This window comes from Protopterus annectens, chromosome 4.part0 (assembly GCF_019279795.1).
Source record: "Protopterus annectens isolate FY-2018-M chromosome 4.part0, PAN1.0, whole genome shotgun sequence".
NCBI lineage: Eukaryota > Metazoa > Chordata > Ceratodontiformes > Protopteridae > Protopterus > Protopterus annectens.
This window is the reverse complement of record NC_056733.1, coordinates 711,066,767-711,086,652: the sequence shown is the minus strand read 5'-3', so window position 1 is coordinate 711,086,652 and position 19,886 is coordinate 711,066,767.

The following is a 19,886-nucleotide window of genomic DNA, read 5'->3' as shown; positions in this document are numbered from 1 at the left end:
GTCAGTATCTATTTTGTCACACTTTTAAGTTAAAAATGTTATGTAACCCTTCTTATCACGTGGTACCACAATTTCTCTTTTTCACAGTTTATCTAGAATAACTGCCTACCTATTCTGTTTCCCTGATCTATGACAAGACAGCAATCTTTTTGTCCCTGATCTGTACAAAACAAATCTCCCTGACAAAACAAATACTGTAACAAGTCCCTGATCTAAAACAGAAAAAAGGTAAATTCCTCCCTACCTGAGCCTCCATGATTGATCGTCTGATTCGCGGATGGAACCGTTAACTCATCCTCCAGTCGCAGATCAGAAACAGTGGCTGGCCTCTTTTGAACGACAATTCAGTCGGAGGTCTTTCAGCACAGAAGAACTGATGTGGTTTCTTCCCCGTATGGTTTCATGCCACTGGGCCCATCTGACCTGAGTCGAAGTGAGAGTTTCCGGTCCGAAGGACCAATCTGTCAAAAGAAAAAACAATCTTCAAAAAGATCAATACACGGCAGGTTCAGGTTAAGGCACTTTAATCTTGCAGCAAGGAGACAAAAACGTGCTAATACAGAGTTTGTCTAACTAGAATCAGGAAGTGGAGCCATTCTTATACATTTCTTACAAGACATTGCCTACTAAGCTGACATAACAAATCACAAGTTCTAACATCATTACTTCATAGCAGCTGTTTGTCCCTGATTTTCTGCTTGCACTATCAATTTTATGAAAAACTTCCTAAGAAAAACAACGTGGCCTTGATTACCACCGGTTAGATACAACTTCTCACTATGCAATGTTACCATTCAAGGTACTATGGCTAATTCGAGCACAAAGCAAGTACAGATTATAATTCATTTCTTCAAGCAGTCTTTGTCTAACTGCATCTATATTCCTCTGCAGCTGTGCATGTTCTCATAACACGAACAGAGCTGATTGTTCAAGTTCAATAACATTATAGAAAACAGTATTGTTCTATTCATTATTTTCCTGACCTAGCAGATAATCACCTGCTTCTCAGTGAATTTCCAAAAGGCATAAACATGAATTTTGCTGTGCTAGCAAATACTAAGTCAGAGAGCATCTTGCAAGTTTCAGAAAGCATACTGCAGTTTCAAAAGCGTCTTGTAGTTTCATACAAAACTAAGCTGTACATAAAATAGAATGAAATGTGTTAACTCTCTTAAGCTTCTAATAAGCACTAAACACATACATTAATGCATATTTTTCTGACAATATATATAGTTAAAGAATATAAATATGCCTATAAGGGTGGGGGATTGGCACAGTGGTTAAGGTGTTCACCTTATAGGCACAAGGTGCAGGGTTTGATTCTTACATGGAGTAATTGGCTGGATTTAGAATGGCCCACAAGGACAATTAACTTACAATCCTATGAACAACTTTACACACAGTAAATAAAATAGAAAAATAGAAAATAATCTGATCTATAAATTAATAAATATGAAAATAACAACTGACTTCCTCCCTATAGTAGACCAATGAGATAATGTGAGGTACAGGGAAAGATGACTGTAGAGATATTCAGTTTGGTCAACTTATAATAAAGATTCAGAATACCTGTTTAACTTTTCTTATTCATAATAACTCACTGATGGGCTTTTTCAAGATGATGAAGTCTGTTTGATGAAAACACTTAACCTTTTATTGTTTTATTAAAATGTTTTGCACCTGAAAAAAACTTTTATTGTTTTATTAAAATGTTTTGTACCTGATTGGGACTTTGAGCCTTATTGGTCACACTACTTTGTGGTACAATATTAAATCACTTAATTAAACAACTTAAGGAAACTGGTGGCATACCTTCGGATCCATAGGTAGTATGGATCCATAGTACATTGATATAGTACTAATAACACCTTTGCTACAAAGCATCATTGAAAAAATATTTGTAACATCATTAGAATATGGTATAACACTGTTTTAGGAGTCATGATTTAATACATATCCACAACATTAACATCACATACTAGATATGGATACTGCCATAATCTGTAGGTTTCTGTAGGTAGACCAGAGAGTGCGAGGAATTATCTGAAAACCCTCATCCATATACTGTTATCAGCCCATACAACTGTATATGGGACTGAAATAAACAATTTACAAGAGCAACACCTGTATTCATACATTTTAAGACAACATCACTCTAGGAAATGACAGCTTCTGTAAAACTTAACATATGGATTAAATATGACTTTAAACATGTACCTTTGGAAATGGTTAACTTTAACAGATGTACTAATTACCACTACAGAAATTCCACCAGTTACCAATGTACCATATTAGGTTATATCAGGCTGCAAGGCAAAGACAGAAAGCTAAACAAGATGTCAGACATGGGTCTATATTAAAATCTTGAAGTCTGACAATATCGAATACGATATTATTGGCATGAGAATAGCGAAAGTGCATTCCATCAAATGTTTAAATGGAAAATCTCCATAGGGGGAGATTTCCGTTTACTTTAATGTAGTGAATTCTCAGAGTTGGTATAGTTAAGTGGGGGGGGCAGCACCCCATGTGGGAGGTGCAGGGGGCTTGTCCCCCTGCCTACACACTATTTATTTTTTGTTGTTGTTTTATTTAGTATTTTATTTAGGTTTCGATGGTTTAAGACTTCGATCACTAAAGTTCGATCTTTAAGGATTCAAAGTTTTAAACCTTCGAGATTATAATATAGACCCATCAGACACCCTTCATAAGAGATGCCAGCAATAAAACTGCTCACCAGTCCACAGGACATCAAAGGCAGATGAAAGGAGGATTTCCAGCAGCTTCTGAATGAAGAAAACCCCATAGAAGCTGTACTTCCACAGAAACAGGCTATGATGACAGAAGAGGAGGAGCCCACCCTAGAAGAAGTAAGAATAGCACTAAGGAAAATGAAGTCAGGGAAAGCAGCAGGCTCAGATGAGGTCACAGCAGATATGATAAAGATGCTGGGTGAGATAGGGGAGAAATGGCTCCTCAGGGTACTCATAGCAGTGTGAAGAGAAAGGCATATCCCAGATGACTGGAGAATAAGCATACTTGTGCCAGTGTACAAGAACAAAGGGACATCCACAACTGTGGGCAGTACAGAGTCATCAAACTCCTGTCATGTTGCATGAAAGTTCTGGAAAGAATGATTAATAAATGGATATGCAGAGTAGTAGAATGTAAGATAGGAGATGAGGAGTTCGGATTCAGTTCAGGATGCAGCACAACTGACCCGATGTTTTCAGTGAAACAGATAGTTGACAAGACGCTAGAGATGAGGAAAGAGTCTAACTGGGCATTCCTAGACTTGAAGAGAGCATATGACAAGGTCCCAAGAAAGCTGATTTGGACAGTACTGCCATGGTTTGAAGTCACAGAAACGTTGGTACAATTAGTGCAGGCTACGTACAAGGACCCAATAACTCAAGTATGAAGACTGTTCGGTCTCACAGAGGGGTTCCCTGTGGGAGTGGGTGTACATCAGGGTTTAGTTCTGAGCCCACTGCTGTTCATATTGTTGATGGACTATATTAGCAAATAGGTCAGAGGGGACACATCAACAAAGTTGCTGTATGCAGACAATGTGGCATTACAGGTAGACTCTGAGCAAGAACTTCAGCAAAGGATAGGGGAATGGAATGCAAAACTGATGGCACACAGGAAGAAACTGAGTACAAATATTACAGTGGTAATAGCAGCAAATGGGGGAAATAGGAAGAAGCTGAGAATTGAGATACAAGGGAAGATAGTGGAACAAGTTAATAGCTTCAAGTACCTGGGAGGGTGGTTGAGGAGAAGGGAAGTCAGAATGAATAAGTCAAAGCTAGAATCAGAGGGGCTGCAGTCAACTGGCATAGAGTCTCAGGTGTAGTCTATGACAGAAGAATGCCAAAGAAGCTGAAAAGTAAGGTGTACAAAACTGTGGTGTGAACAGTACTACTGTGTGGTACAGAAACCTGGGCAGTAAAGGCAGAGCAGACGAGAATGCTTGTGGTGATGGAAATGAAGTGTGAAACAGATGGTAGGATGCACACTGTGGGACAGATGAAGAAATGAGGACATAAGAGCAGAAGCCAAAGTAGCTCCAATTGCAGAAAAGATCAAAGAGAACAGTTTAAGGTGATTCGGGCACATGTGCAGAAAAGCAGAAGGCAATCTGGTGAAGAAGATTTGGGACAGACAGGAAGAATGTGACAGGAAATGAGGACATCCACAAAGAGGTGGATGGATTGTGTGAAAGAAGATATGTGACAGTCAGGCATAAGTGTCAAAGAAGGCAGGAGTGTGGCACTGAATCGAGAGAAATGGTGACAGCACAATACCCCACCACAAGTAGAAAATGGGAAAAGGGGTTGATGATGATGATGATGATTGTCAGTGTACTTCACATTCAGACTCACAAAATCTAAAGTGCTCCTTGTGTTCACACAGCTTTAAGTGGCATTCGCTCCATACATCATTTATGAGATTAATTAAAATTCAAGTTTTTTTAAATCCCATGCTCACAAATCTGCATTAAATGCTGTTCTGGGCCACAAAAAACAGGAGTCCCATACAAACATACAATAGGTATCGATAAATGGTACCATGTGTGGCACGTGTCCATTATCTTCCAATAATCTTACAAACATGACATCAGCGCCACTTTCAAATATCGATTTTGATACATTTACTGATCAGATCACAGCTAACTGAACTGAGTGGTACCTCAGTCAGCATTTCTCTGCTTTTCAGATTTGAAAGACTTTCAAATCATGATGGTGACTTTGAGGAGGCTGCGACATGTCCGTTTGCCCAACTGGACTGACAAGGAGATGACTCAGATGTTGATGGTCTGTACTGGATTGGAGCAGAGGATGAGAGCCAGGCCCAGGAATATGTGGCACCAGATCATAGGAGAGCAGCAATGGAGGATGGGGATCTTCTGCACTGGAGTAGAGGTTCGTCATTGCTATGATGACCTGCATCGGAAGGATGTAGGTGGGCTTTAAAGGAGGGTCGACCATAGAGCATTGCAGTAAGTAAATATTCTAGATATTTTTAGTGTTCCTACGGATATTACCGGTATTTATTCTACCCGTAAATATCATATGCATTTTGTTATAAACACATTCTAGCTGCTGCATAAGTTACTTCATGGGGGTAATTCAGTGGACATTGTACTCACTGTCTTCTTGACTATGAGTTCGATATCCATGTGGTTATTTTACTGGATAATTTGATTAATAACAGTAACTATGTCCTTTGACGTTATATGCATGTTTCACAACATAAATGCATAATTTTGCATAACCACTGTTCGCGTATCACTGATGCCTATAGTGCCTAGACCATGGATGACTGCGCATTTCATAGTAGATATTTTTATAACCATTTATTAGCTGCTGCGGGAATTAGCTTGTGTGGGTAATTCATTGGATTTTGTAATTACTGCCCTCTTGACTGCGGGTTTGATTCCCATGTTATCTTATTGAATAATTAAATAATAACCATAACTATCCTTTGAAGATGTTGATATGTTTCATTACATCTAACTACATAAATTCACATAGCCACTGTCCCCGTGCATCCCTGATGCCTATAATGCCTAGGCCACAGATGACTACACATTTCGTAGTTTCCATTATAGTCTCACTGTATCGCATATTGGACTGTTACAATGTGGAAGATACATAAGTATATAACTTACTTACATCATTCTTCCTACACAGGTATACAGATACATTTAATTAATGTACAGATGAATGACCGTAACATTGGTTAAACATATTTGGCCATGTATGTGTTGATAGCTATGTCGTCACTACCAGAAGTATAAAAATTGTATGCATTTTGATTTCAAATGAACAGTTGCAGTAGCTGTTGTCTACAATGAAAACTTAGTACAATTTAGCTCGGCCTGTAAAATAACTGGCCAGTATGTCTACATTTTGCCATATTGTGGGTTCAAAATCACATAGGAAAAGTGTTAGCTTGGCTAACTACACCCATAATATTTTTTTCAAGAATCATATTGCAATAGTTTATATTATGTTTTACATTGTGCATGGTAATGCCACACAGGTCTAGGTTTTCTAGGAATAATGCTGTAATCCATAATGGCCTAACAACGTCAGTTGTTGAACAATGGTGTTTAAAGAGCAGTACCTGTTTGTTTATGAGTAGCATGTGCTGAGTGTTAGTTGAGCTCATAAGGATGCAGGTCAGCGTGTCTACATTTTATGCATTGTGTGTTCAAGTCTTGAAAGGGACACACATATATCTTAAACTGTTATACTGATGTGATATAGCCATAGCATTCTTTTTGCAAAGCATTTTACACATATTGATATTAATTTATAATTTGAGAGTTGTTGCAAATAACTCATTTAGTTGTTGAATCCCTACTGATACAGCCATAATCCGTAACATTCTGTTAACATCAGCTATTTAACAGCGGAGCCAGTAGACTGATAAATCCTGTTATATGTCTGAGGAATTTAGCAGGTTAATATTGTATTCTGTTTAAAATCTTGTGAAGCATTGTTTTGTCATGAAATACTGAAGTCAGCTGTACAACAGACTAAAACTGTAATTCTGAGGGACAGTGATGGGCCTACTAACAGTTGCAATGAAGGGCAGAGAAGATGTATGTCTTTAGTGATGTAACTAGTATGTCCTCACACATACCTTTCTGTGTCCATAATGTACAGCAACATGTATGTTTCTGTTCACACAAGCTGGATGTTACAAGTCACTATCACACTGTAAGAGGAATGGATTATCTCAATTACTGTTAATTTCCCTGAACACAGTGCTGACATGAATTTAATTTGAAAACAGTTTAGCTATGTGAGCAGCACAGGTTCATAGTTTTCAATCCTAAGCCAAGATCATTCTTAGTATACCATCCTCCATCAGGATGATGTCATACCATTCTTAGCATACCATCCCCCATCAGGATGATGTCATAACATTCTTAGTATTCCATCCCCCATCAGGATGATGTCATACTAGTCTTAGTATACCATCCCCATCAGGATGATGTCATTTCATTCTTAGCATGCCACCCCCCACCAGGGATGATGTCATAACATTCTTAGTATACCATCCTCCATCAGGATGATGTCATATCATTCTTAGTATACCATACCCCATCAAGATGATGTCATACCATTCTTAGCATACCATCCCCCATCAGGATGATGTCATAAAATTCTTAGTATTCCATCCCCCATCAGGATGATGTCATACTAGTCTTAGTATAATATCCCCATCAGGATGATGTCATAACATTCTTAGTATAACATCCCCATCAGGATGATGTCATTTCATTCTTAGTATACCATCCCCCACCAGGGATGATGTCATATCATTCTTAGTATACCATCCCCCAACAGGATGATATCACAACATTTACACTTTTCAATGCCTGGAAAATATGCTTTTTACAGATAAGATGAATTAGGTAGAGGTGTAAAGTTTGGAGTTTGGATGTAAGTTGGGTCTCCAGGTTTGAATCTCATGTCCTTGAGTCTGTGCTCAAAGTTGTTAACACCTGAATGTTGCTATGTCAACTGAGTATTGTGCTAAAAGTAAGGTTCTTCAGAATAGCAGTCTACAAGGTGTGTTTTATCCTTGTTATATGATTAATATTTTTAAAATATTTTGTTTTTTATTTCAGACAATGAGGACCGCAGTTGAAACAGGGAGATGTGACTCGAACAAATGCACAGGCTTGAAGAGCAGCAGGCAGAGAGGTATGTTGAATATTTCATGTATATTATGAACTGAGATGCATATTCCACTGTTTTCAGGCCTGCAGTTTTGAAAAAAAATACATGCATCAGGAAGGTAAGTGAAATCAGCAAACGATGGCTGTCATTACAACTGTGTATAAAACATAGCATTGATGAATTTTGTATTTTTGATCCATTTTGTCAGCACACATTTTTTAGAAATACATCCACAACATAAAGAACAGTTTGTGTGTATTTGACACACAGGTTATAAGGTGAATGATATGCATACACATGTAAGTATTGTGACTATTGCTTATGATGCATAGTTTGGCACACTTGGCATGTCTGGCTGTATTTTCTGATGTTTGATCTGTTGTGCATAGCCTGCCTATTCACAGACTGAATGGGTGTCTACATTGCCATGGCCTTCAGTTCAACATTGGTATTGCACCTGCCTCACACACCATGTGTGTGTGTGTTTGTAAAAACACTGCTATAGCCTCAGTTGGCTGACACTTGATTAGGTGCCCATTTGATAGCAGCAGTTCATAATGAGCACACCCTGCATGTCAACATTAGTATTGTTTCTGTCTGCAAACATAATGGCTACATCTAAGTTCCTGTGCAAATTATCATCATAACAGTATTGTTTTGTGCTCTGTTTTTCATGGGATTGCTCTGTGTGACAGACATTGTTTTCTTTTCTTTTGTGTTTTGCAATTATTCTTCACAGAGCACTGTACCCAAGGGCATTCACCAGTCCAAGGATGATGACTTGCATGTGCAAAGCTACTGCCCGAATCATATGAAGAAGAAGGTGACAATGGTGGGAACAGCAAAGAGCCTGGACATGCCCCTGCTCGAGCCATCCTGCTTGCACCCTGGAGGAAATGTCCCCATGGCCATGACAGAGATGATTTTTGTGAGGAGATCAGGGAGGTCATTACTGATGTGTTCCAAACAAAATGTATGGGACATAATGGGAACCTTCTTCAATGAGATGGCACGGGCTATGCCAGATTTGCTCAGGATGGTAGCTCATGAGATCATCCGTGAGTCTGATCCTTATCAGCATGTCCCTTCAGTCAGTAGGTATTGTCTGTGTGCTCCACTTGTGTTCTGCTGCCAAAATGGTGATTGACATATAAGTGATTGGACTGCATTTGCACTTTTGTGCATGCATACCATGTACCTGCCACGCTTATGTGTTATCATGCAACATTTACTGTGGTTTCAGTGTGTGCATAACACACATTAAGACATTACACTGTCCACAAACATTAAACTGTCCATGCATAGTGGCAGTTAACCTGTTGATAGTTCCACAACAGGCAGCCTTTAAACATTTGTCTTACTGGGCTGAATGACAGACAGTGCATGTTGTCCATAGTCCAAAACTAATAGTGTCATATGACTTGGATGTCTATTTTGCCATATCAGATGTGTGCAACATACAGACATGTCATTCCACATGGTTTTGGATGACAGTAGTCATGATGTCCCACTGTCATGATTTGGTTTTGTGTCATGGTTTGGCTATGCTGATGTCATGTGGAATCAGAGACAGCTCCATCCTGTCTATGTGCAGTCCTCCTTATCTGACTGCATCAAAGAGCAAAATAACATTAATCTGCACACAGTGTTACAGATTACACAGTCTTTCACAGTACATTAACATTTGCTGTATGTAGCCTTTTCGCACCCATGATGTAGTGACATTGGTGTACACCTTCTACAAATAGTTGTTTACAGAATGATTGTGCATATGTGTGTACATAGTCAGATGCATACTGGTCCTGATTGGGTCCTGATGGAGAGTTGAAAAGTCAGCAAGCAAAGGAGCGTAGTAGTGCTGAAATTGAATTCATCCTCAAGTCCTGGTGAGTATCTTAGGGAGGTGGACCCTGTTTTTCACAAAATCTCACCAAGGCGACACTGATATATAGACTGTATTTATATAGCATATATCATGGACAGAAGCAAATAAAAAATAAAAAAAAAGATAGCTGGGTGCACAAGACCCAGGATAAAAAAAGTGCCCAATCCTGGTAGGCACACTGGTGCCAGAACTGGAAAAATGACAGTGTAGAATCCTCAAAATATGGAAACACTCCTACAATGGGGCCAGGCCAGGTTCAGGGGGAGGATGGACCCCTGTTGCAGAAGGAAGTAGTAGTCCATAAAAATGACACAAACTGATTGTCCAAAGAAGAGCCATAAAGACAACTGAGTGGACTATTGAGGATAAGAAAGAAATTATGTATTGGTACTATTATGTAAAAAGCCCAGAATTTCCAGACACAAGATATACAAAGCGATTAAGAGAGAAATTAGAGGAAAGAAAAATACTTCTGCAGGAAAAACTGTCACAAGCTTCAAATAAAAATGTGCTTTCATTAATACAACAGATTTTTGAAAAACAGTATATAGATCAAGAAACTTTTATCTCTTTGGAAAAAGAAGCCTCTGAGGAAGTGAGAAAATATAAACAACAAAACCTAGAGATATTTGAAAAATATAAAAAAGAAATATGGACATGGGAAAGAAAGAGAGATTTGATATGGTGCAATATTTATGCAAAGGAGAAAGCCAAGTTAACTAATATACAAAAGGCAGTTTCAAAGATATGCGAAGAAAAATACAGGCAAAGGCATCCAGATATGGAAAATTTCACAATAAAAAGACTAAAAGCACAAATATTTAATGTAGAAAAGATGATTAGTAAAGTAGAAGTTAAAGAAATAGAAGTTGAAGTTATGGAGTGCCTGCGAAGTGAAGGATTTAATGTAGAAGGTCTAAAACAGACTACATCACAGCATGATGGAGTGAGTCCCCAGAATAAGGAAAAGCAAGAAGATCAGGAGACATGTGACAACGAAATATGGACATGGGAAAGGAAAATAGATTTAATATGGTGTAATATTTATGCAAATGAGAAAGCAAAACTAACTTATATAAAAAGAGCAGCACCGAAGATATTTGAAGAGAAACATAGGGAAAGGAATCCAGATATGGAAAATTTTACAATACAAAAAATAAGACTAAGAGGAAAAGCAGAAAAAGAGATTATAATGGAGAAGTCAAGAAATAGAAACTGAGGTAATGGAACAGCTGCAAAGAGAAGGATTCAGTGTAGAAAATCAAATGTAAAAAGCACCACAACAGGATAGAGCAATGGGTATCCAAATTAAGGGGAAACCAGTGGAACAGGAAGCAACAGGTCAGGTGCCATATCAAGATATTTTGGAGCCTTTCACAGGAAACCAGTATAAAAGTTAATTTGAAGCTAGACAGTTAGGAAAGGAACAGGAAACTGTGGAAACTCTGATGCAGTCAATGTTGAGGAGTGATAGGCCAGTGAGTTCTCATATGATGACACAGGATGAAATTGAAGAGAATGTGCCACAGGAAGATGTTATAGAACTTTCCATAGAATGCCTGCAGGAAACTGTAAACAAGGGATGTGCCCTCAGTATGGAAGAAAAAGAGTTAAGAGAAGAGTTGCTTGATTTAATAGGCAAAGACAGATATATCAAGATCAAGGAGAGAAAGAGACTGCAGAAGGTTAATAAAACCCCAAAAGTCAGAAGCTTGATAAAACAAATGAACACAGTAATTAGGACTGTCCATAGAGATCCATGCAATATAACAGAAGTAAACAGGATATATTACTGTGCTGCTAAAATAATAACTGATAAAATTCTACCACAGGAACATAGGATAGCGACAGAAAAGGGGGGGGTGAAAGCGAATACCATCATGGAAATATTGAATAGAGAAAACTATAAAGCAGCTAAGACAAGAAGTGTCATTGTTAGAATATTATAGAAGAGGGAACAGATCAACAAAAATATTAAGAAAGATAGATGCGATAAAAGCAGTGCACAGTATTAGAACAGACCAGGCTCTGTTATGTACTATTGGAGATAACAAACAAAAATTTCAAAACAGGTGGAAAGACTCAGAAGATACAAAGATAAATATAAGGGAAAAGCACAAAATAAGCAATTTACTGATGACCCAAAAAAGTTTTATAGAGAATTGGGAAATAAGGTAAAAGGAATTGATAGACTGCCGAAAAAATAGGAAGTGGATACTTTTTGGAGAAGTATCTATGAAGATACTGTGGAACATAACACAGATGCTAAATGGATAGAAGAAGTAAAAGAAAGAATAAGAAGTTTAAAGGTACAGGATATGAAATGGGATCAAATAACAGCCAGAGAGATTGAAACAAAGTTGAGAAAAGCCTATAATTGGAAAACCCCAGGCCCAGATGCAGTACCTAACTTTTGTCTTAAATTTTAACTTCTTTACACGAAGATCTAGCCATGAGTAAGAACTATTTATATGCACACCCCGAACAGACATCGCACTGGTTAACAACAGGAAAAACAATGCTCTTACTTAAGACTGAACCTGCAAGCTACCCTAAAAATTATAGACCAATAACTTGTCTTCCGACGACGTATAAACTGTACACGGGGATTGACGTCAACAGAGTTTATAGTCATTTAAAAGAAAACTCAATTATGGCAGTAGAACAAAAGGGCAATAAAAGAAAGTCATATGGAACAAAGAATCATTTGTTACTAAATAAAGTTATAGTGGAGAACTGTAAGAAAGGGAAGAATCTAAGTATGGCATGGATTGACTATAAAAAAGCATTTGATGGTATCCCACATTCATGGATAAAAGAGTGCTTAAAAATGTATAAGGTACATCCTACACTGATTGATCACATTACAGTAACCATGAAACAGTGGCAGACCACTTTGCAATTTAGCCATGATAAGGGACAAATTATTATCCCAGGGATAAAAATCCAAAGGGGGAATATTCCAGGGTGACTCCCTGTCACTGTTGCTATTTTGTCTTGCCATTAATCCATTAAGCTGTTTACTTAACAGCTCAGGTCATGGCTATAATTTGGCTTCTAGAAAACAACAAAGTCTAATGACTTCTCCTCTTCTCTTTGTTGATGATTTAAAATTGTACAGCTCATCAGATGAGCAACTGAAAGCACAGCTGCAGGTTGTCAAAACGTTTTCAGATGATATTGGAATATCATTTGGTCTTGATAAATGTGCAAAAGCAACCTTTAAAAAAGGAAAATTGCAGCAACAGGAAAACATCAATTTGAGACAAAAATGTGATATAAAAGAACTTGAGCAAGAGGGGGTATATAAATGTTTGGGAACTGATGAAGTATCAGCAATAAAACATGAACAAATGTGAATAAAGCTTAGTAAGGAGTACTTTAGAAGACTTAATCCTGAAAACAGCATTGACACCTAGGAACAAGATCCAAGGTATAAATCAGTTTGCTCTTCCTGTCCTAACTTATAGTTCTGGAGTGATTGACTGGCCCCAAAAAGTGTTGGATAGATTGGATATTAAAACAAGAAGGATGCTTCATGCTCACCAAATGATTTATAAAAATCATTGTATGCCAAGATTATATATTCCCCATTCTGAAGGAGGGATGGGCCACCTTGAAATTGATTACATGTATAGATCTGCAATCATGGGACTCCACACATATCTACTGATCTCACAAGACCCAAATGTGGTGAAAGTTTTGAAACATGAGGAGAATAAATCTAAGATGACATTTCTGCTTAATTTAGCAGAAGCATATCAACATCAAGCAGGAATGGAAATCAAACCAGAAGTGGATAAAAACCAGGCAGCAACTGAATGTGCTAAAAAACAAAAGAAAGAATACAAGGTGAAGGACCAGATGAGAAGGCAAAAATGTGGAAAAAACATATAGTTGCAAGTATAGAAAACTTCTGGAAGAACCTCATGTTGATCAAGAACTAACACAGGAATGGTTAATGGGAGGTGAATTTACATCAAGAAATGAAAGTTTAATATTGGCAGCCCAAGACAGTGGGCTACGTACATGCTGGTTTACTACATCAATTGAGCATGTGGGAGAAATAGACATATGTAGGATTTGTGGAACCGAATTGGAAACAGTCACACACGTTATTGCTGGTTTCGACTCTCTAATGGCAGAGGGACTGTATACTGAAAAGCATAATAATGTGGCAAGATTTTTACACTGGAGATTGTGCAAACATTATGGTATCAAAGTGGCTGAAAAACACTGGAAACATGAGCCACAGAGAATCATAGAAAATGATGAAGTTTACATCACATGGGATCACCCACTAGTAACAGTCCAAAAGATAGATGCTAGAAAACCGGATATAGTGGTCCAAGAAAAGAAGACAAAAGTAGCATTGATCATTGAAATCGCCACACCTAGTGACTACAGTGTCTTGCATAGAGAGAGACACACAAAGTCATAAAAATACCTCAATCTGCAGGCAGAAATGAGAGCCATGTGGAAGAAAGACACCCAGACAGTTCCAATAATAGTAGTAGTAGGAGCAACTGGTCTTATAAAAAAGAATTTACAATCATATTTAGATATGTTATCAATTCATGTAACACTGTACGAATTGCAGAAGGAGTCATTACAGGGCACATTGCAGGTGCTGCGAAGAGCACTTTTGGCTAACATCAAAGAGTGAAACAATACTAATTTCATGAACTTTAATCGTACTTTGACTTAGGAATGGGGTCCATTCCCGCCATGGTATTAGAAACCCAAAAGACTTGGAGAAATTAAAAACACAGATATGTAGCTTTGATAAGTGAGCACTCAGCACTGTAATGATGATCACACAAGTGTTCTCTGCTTCATAATGAGCTGTGTGGCAACACATATATTTATTTGACATTTGTATGACAATATATTTGTATGCGATTTAAATTTTTAAATTGCTTACATATGCATGTTGATGTGACAGGACTGCATACTACTGTGTATGTATATTTTATACATGTCCAATTTTGTTTACATCAGCTGTCCAACTGTCCATTTGACATACATTTTCCATTTGTTTAAATAGATTTCTTTGTGTCTTCTACAGCACTCTGTGTGCTTTACACATGCATTTGCATCATGTAACCTTAATGTGTCCTGTTTTACCATGATGTGGTCCCAGATTGTCCACCTTCCTACCACTTTAATATATTCTTAGTGCTTATTGCAGGTATGTTTCCTTTGTCAAAACTACTGTTCATTGCCAGTTATTAATCTGAGATGGTGAACACATGCCAGATGTATGGGCATTTTACAGCATGGGACATGTGCACACAAGCTCCTGGCTAATGCTTGCAATATATCCTTGTTCATATTCTATTTGTCTGTTACCCAACTGTATTTTTTTTCACATTCATGTGCACAACCTACTATAATCATTATTCTGTCCTGTTATATTTTTTAACATATTACATGTCATTGGTGTATGTGGATTGACCTTGATTTCATGTGCATTCTATTTATGCTACTGACAAACATACATACACATGTACACCTGTGTGTTGCCTTTGACATTTTATTTATTTAACATTTGTTTACCAGGAAAGTCCAACTTGCAATGAGCCAATTTTAAGCAGAGGTTTGGGGAGAAATGCTCCAGATGCATGTCTTTGTAACATGGGAGGAAACTGGAACACCCAGAGGAGATCCACACGAATGCAGGGAGGACATGCAGACTCTGCACAGAAGGCATCCCAGCCAAGAATTGAACTGGAGAACCTCTTGCTGTGAGGTGACAATGCAAACCGCTCCACCACTGCACTGACATGGCATGCAACAACTGGAAAGACCACAGAAGTACCTCACCAAGAGGATCATTGGCCTCAAGCAGATGCCCTATGCAGCTCGACTGAAGAAACTCCAGCTGTACTCAGTTGCATACCGCCTACTCAGAGGTGATCTCTGCCTAACATACAAGGCCATGTCCAACCCAGAATTGATGGACATGCTCCACCTAAAGAAAACCTTATCCCCTTGAGCCACACGCTCCAGGGATCTAAACCTCTCCACAACAATAAATAAGACATGCTGGAGGGATAGATTCCTTCCCCAGAGACTTCCTATGCTCTGGAACAAGATTCCAATCTACATTAGGCAGAGCTCCTCGCTAACCCTCTTCAAGATAAGCCTTGACGAGTGGATGGGAAACAGAAAGTTTACCCCAGGGATCACTTCAATGGCCCTGCTGGACAGAGGCACAGGGAACTAATCTAAGGGGGTGGCGAAAGCCAACACATTCTAGCTAGCCTTATAAATGCCTTTGGGCAGATAGCCTAGTACCTACCTATGAACCTATGAACCTATGTGTGCAACATACACACATTTGGTTGTGCACACCTACTTGTGTATGTATCACCCTCAGCTAATCTTCTGCTTTACTTCTGTTTGGCAGGGTGTTTGTTTGTTTACCTTTAACATGCACGGTCGTCGGTGTGGTTCTGTTCTCTGGAGATATGTTCCATTGCTTGACCTGCATTTGCTCATCTGTGATGTGGATTGGCTAACACCTGCACTGCTGATGGACTATTTGGACATGTGTATACTTATCCAATGTGTACTGTGATTGTACTGTATTACCCTGGAGCACACATGTACCATTGGTCATACACATCCAGTTATGACTGTCACACATTTTGCAACATGTGCTAACATGATAGTACATGGGTAGACTTTTTTTCTGCATTTCACCATGGCTGGAGTGCATCCCCACCCTGTTTGCCAATTTTCCATTGCCCATGTTGTGCAGTGTGATATCTATGTAACTCACCTGTCTCCACCCTTTGTCTTTCTTGTGTTGTGCTATTTGTTCTATGGGTACACCTGCTGTGCTTACCTTCACCTTCTCACTCCCTGTGTTTACCGTTCCTTCCATTCTTTAAAAAAAATAAAAAATGTGGCCTATTCACACCAAAAAAAAAAAAACATTGCCCATGCCACTCTGACTTTCCCCTCATATTTTCCTATTCCAGCATTCCTCTTGTTTGCCCCTCTTCTTCAGCCATACCCCACATCTTGCCTTGGGTGTGTGGGTTACTTGTTATCACCACAAAGGTCCTGAACTCAGTGTTAGCAACAGACAGCTATGGCAAAGTGGCCATGAATGCTCTTTGCCTTTATTTCTTTTTATTAGTAAATTTACAGATTCCATCAGAATCTGTAAATTCAAGTCAATATTTTTTATGATACATGTATTATGTAGATATTCGTAGTTGTCTCTGATTTTAATGTAATAAATGATAGGAATTGTGATGATGTGAGGTATTGCCAGCTATGCTAGGAGAAACAGGGCAGTTGATGTGTAACATATGCCAGCATAGCTAGCTGGAGCTTTGTAAAGAATTATATGGCATTTGTATATCAAACTTATTTGTACAGGTGCTTGTTTTTAAAATGAGTTTGTAAAGCTGCTTGTGTTAAAAATGTGCCAATATTGGGTCCTGCTGGACAGAAAAGAAATACACATGTATGTCAGACTGTACTGTAACTGTTGAAATAAATATATTGTAACAAAGGATACTGGAAGGGAAGAGGTTAATCTCAGTCCAGCTAACTTTGAAAAATAGTCTGAAATTAAATTACCTGGTTTAGGCCATAAAGATTGTATCTTACAGTTCTGATTGCAGCCAGAGACGAAATGTTTGTGAAAACGAGGACTAGGAATCTTACTGTATTGTCCTTAGGGGTAAACTAATTGCTACTCTGGTAGGGTATTAGCTTTGGAATGGTTTTATAGATTCCAGATGTTATATCATATCTTAGCAAAGCTCTATGTGTGTATGTTAACACATATGTGCTAGATTCTGGTTCAATTTCTAGTAAAGGAAGTAGTGTGGGAACCAGAGTCAGATGACTAGATGTATGTGATGTCATTCTAAAATCCAGCACTAAAATGATGTGTTAATAATAGATGAGACATAAGTCTCAGAGTAATCTGTTTGTGAAACCTGACAAAGTAAGGACCACTCACCCACATCATCCTGCTTTGCTTTAGTAAGTGAACTAGGGAATAGTAATTCTTTAGATCAGTCAGGAAAATATAGTGAGATTAGTTAAGAACTGTTTTCTATATCTGTGTGAATCTATACATTTGTGTTATTTTGAATATTTCCTATGATTGAAACTCTTGTACTTTTTATAAATAGATTATTTAGTATTTTCATGTTCTTTTATTACTAAATATATTTAAACTTTTCATTGTGAATGGTCTTTTAGAGAATATTTTAACCTTTGAGAGTACTTATATTTATTTGGTGACACTGTGGCTACTTCTGAAAGCCTTACTGTTTGGTCAACATTACCATTGGTATTAGTATTAATTTCACTCAGTATAACTGGGTACTCTTGTAAGAGCTTTAAAGTAGCTGGCTGGTGGCAGTGAATCTACCTTATAGTCTAGGTGGGGGGGGGGTCATAGCTAGTAGATCTGTGCAAGCCCTTCCAAGGTGTGTGAAAATCAAATCTCAGTGTCTATGTGTCAGCTACTTGGAACAGGGACACAGACCACTGGTCTCAAAGAGAGGGTGGTGGAGGACTTGGCTTGGAACACTCAGCTAAAGACTCAACCCTACAGCTGTGTCAGTGGGGAGTCGTATTTGGGGTCAGTAGAGAGAGAGAGAGAAACCAAGTTCCATGGCTGAGTCTGTTCCCTGTGTGCTCATAAGGGAAACTGTGATAGGTGCAGAGACCTGCATCTGTAAATACTGTGTGTATCTATTTTTGTTCCAAGTGAACGTCCCTTACGGGTATCTGTGAGACACCTTAATCACTAGCCCTGAGGAGGGATGGCACATGAATATACATGCATTACAAATAGCCTTGCAGCTTTGGAGTACATATTATAAGTTACTGGATGGCATACAGACATATCTGTGATTGTCTAATACGTTTCTGTGTAGACTCCTGCATTAGTTTGGGATACTTTGCATTTTGTATTTTTTGGGTTATCACTATGAAGTCAGTAACATTCCTTAGTTGTCTGTAAAGTTACTTTACAGATTTTACCTTTCTAAACAACTATCAGGATTCTTGATTTGTGATATTTTTCCATTTGTTTGGTAAGACCATTATTCGACAATTATTTCTTATACTTATGGATTACTTGCACATTTCTATAGTGTGCTGTTAGAACTATGATACTCCATTGTGCGCTGAGGTATTCTGAGTTTCTTGTCATATATTAGCAAATAACAGTCTTATCCACAAGTTTCATGCTGAGATTTCCATAGCGTGCCAGATTCCTTGAGCTTCACAGAATCCAGCCCCATGTATCGAGAACTTTCAGTAGTGCATATGGAAGATACAGTTCACTGAAGGAATAGGCAAGCTCTCTCCCTGAAAATAAAATTCTTTTATTTTTCTGGGAGGCATGTCTCCTACCCCTACCATATCCTTGATAGTTGTTCTAACCAACTCTCAAGTTGCAACACCTTAATAAAAAAAGAAAATTCTGAGGATTTCTGATAAAACCTGAATATTTTTCATTTATTGAAATGATACCTGTCTTCTATGTCTGAATAGCTGAATTTTCATTGCAAATCAATTGCCCTGCTTACCACTGAGATGTCTGAGTCTCTTGTTATGTTAGTGAACCAGTTATTGAAGTAATGGTGGATTGCAAACAATGTAAAAATAGAAAATAAATAAAATGTCTAAGAAGAAGAAAAAAATGGGTGAAAGTGCTACAATAAACTGCTGAGTGTGTGGAAGGTGAAGTAGGAGGTCTGCAGATGTTTCACCTAACTGAAGATATTTGGATTAAGGGTCAGGCTGGAGATGTTTGAGAATAAAAAGCATACAACAAACATTGCTATCAGTGTGGCTTACATGGATAAAGCCTGAATGTGATCAGGTGACCCGGGTTTAACTGGTAGCTTTTGGGTGTCTAAGGTACTGGTGCGGGTAGATGAATGCTCCTGTACTAGAGATGAGGAGGGAGGTGTGTCCACTTGGGGCATGCACCTGTAATTTAATTTCCCTGGTGGAGACTGGAATAACAACCATGCTGTGCTGCCAGAGACTGGGCAGGGTGTCCTGCTGATATCAGTCCCCCCTGCAGAAGTTATGTGGTTTGGACAAGTGAAGAAAAGCAAAAGACAATCTGGTGAAGGAGATTTGGAACAGACAGGAAGAAAGTAAGAGGAAACAAAGACGCCCAGCAAAGAAGTGGCTACATTGCATGAGAGAAGATCTGTGACAGTCAGGCATGGGTGTAGAAGAAGGTAGGAACATGGCATTGACCTGAGAGAGATGATAACAGTTAACACGACACCCTGACCTCA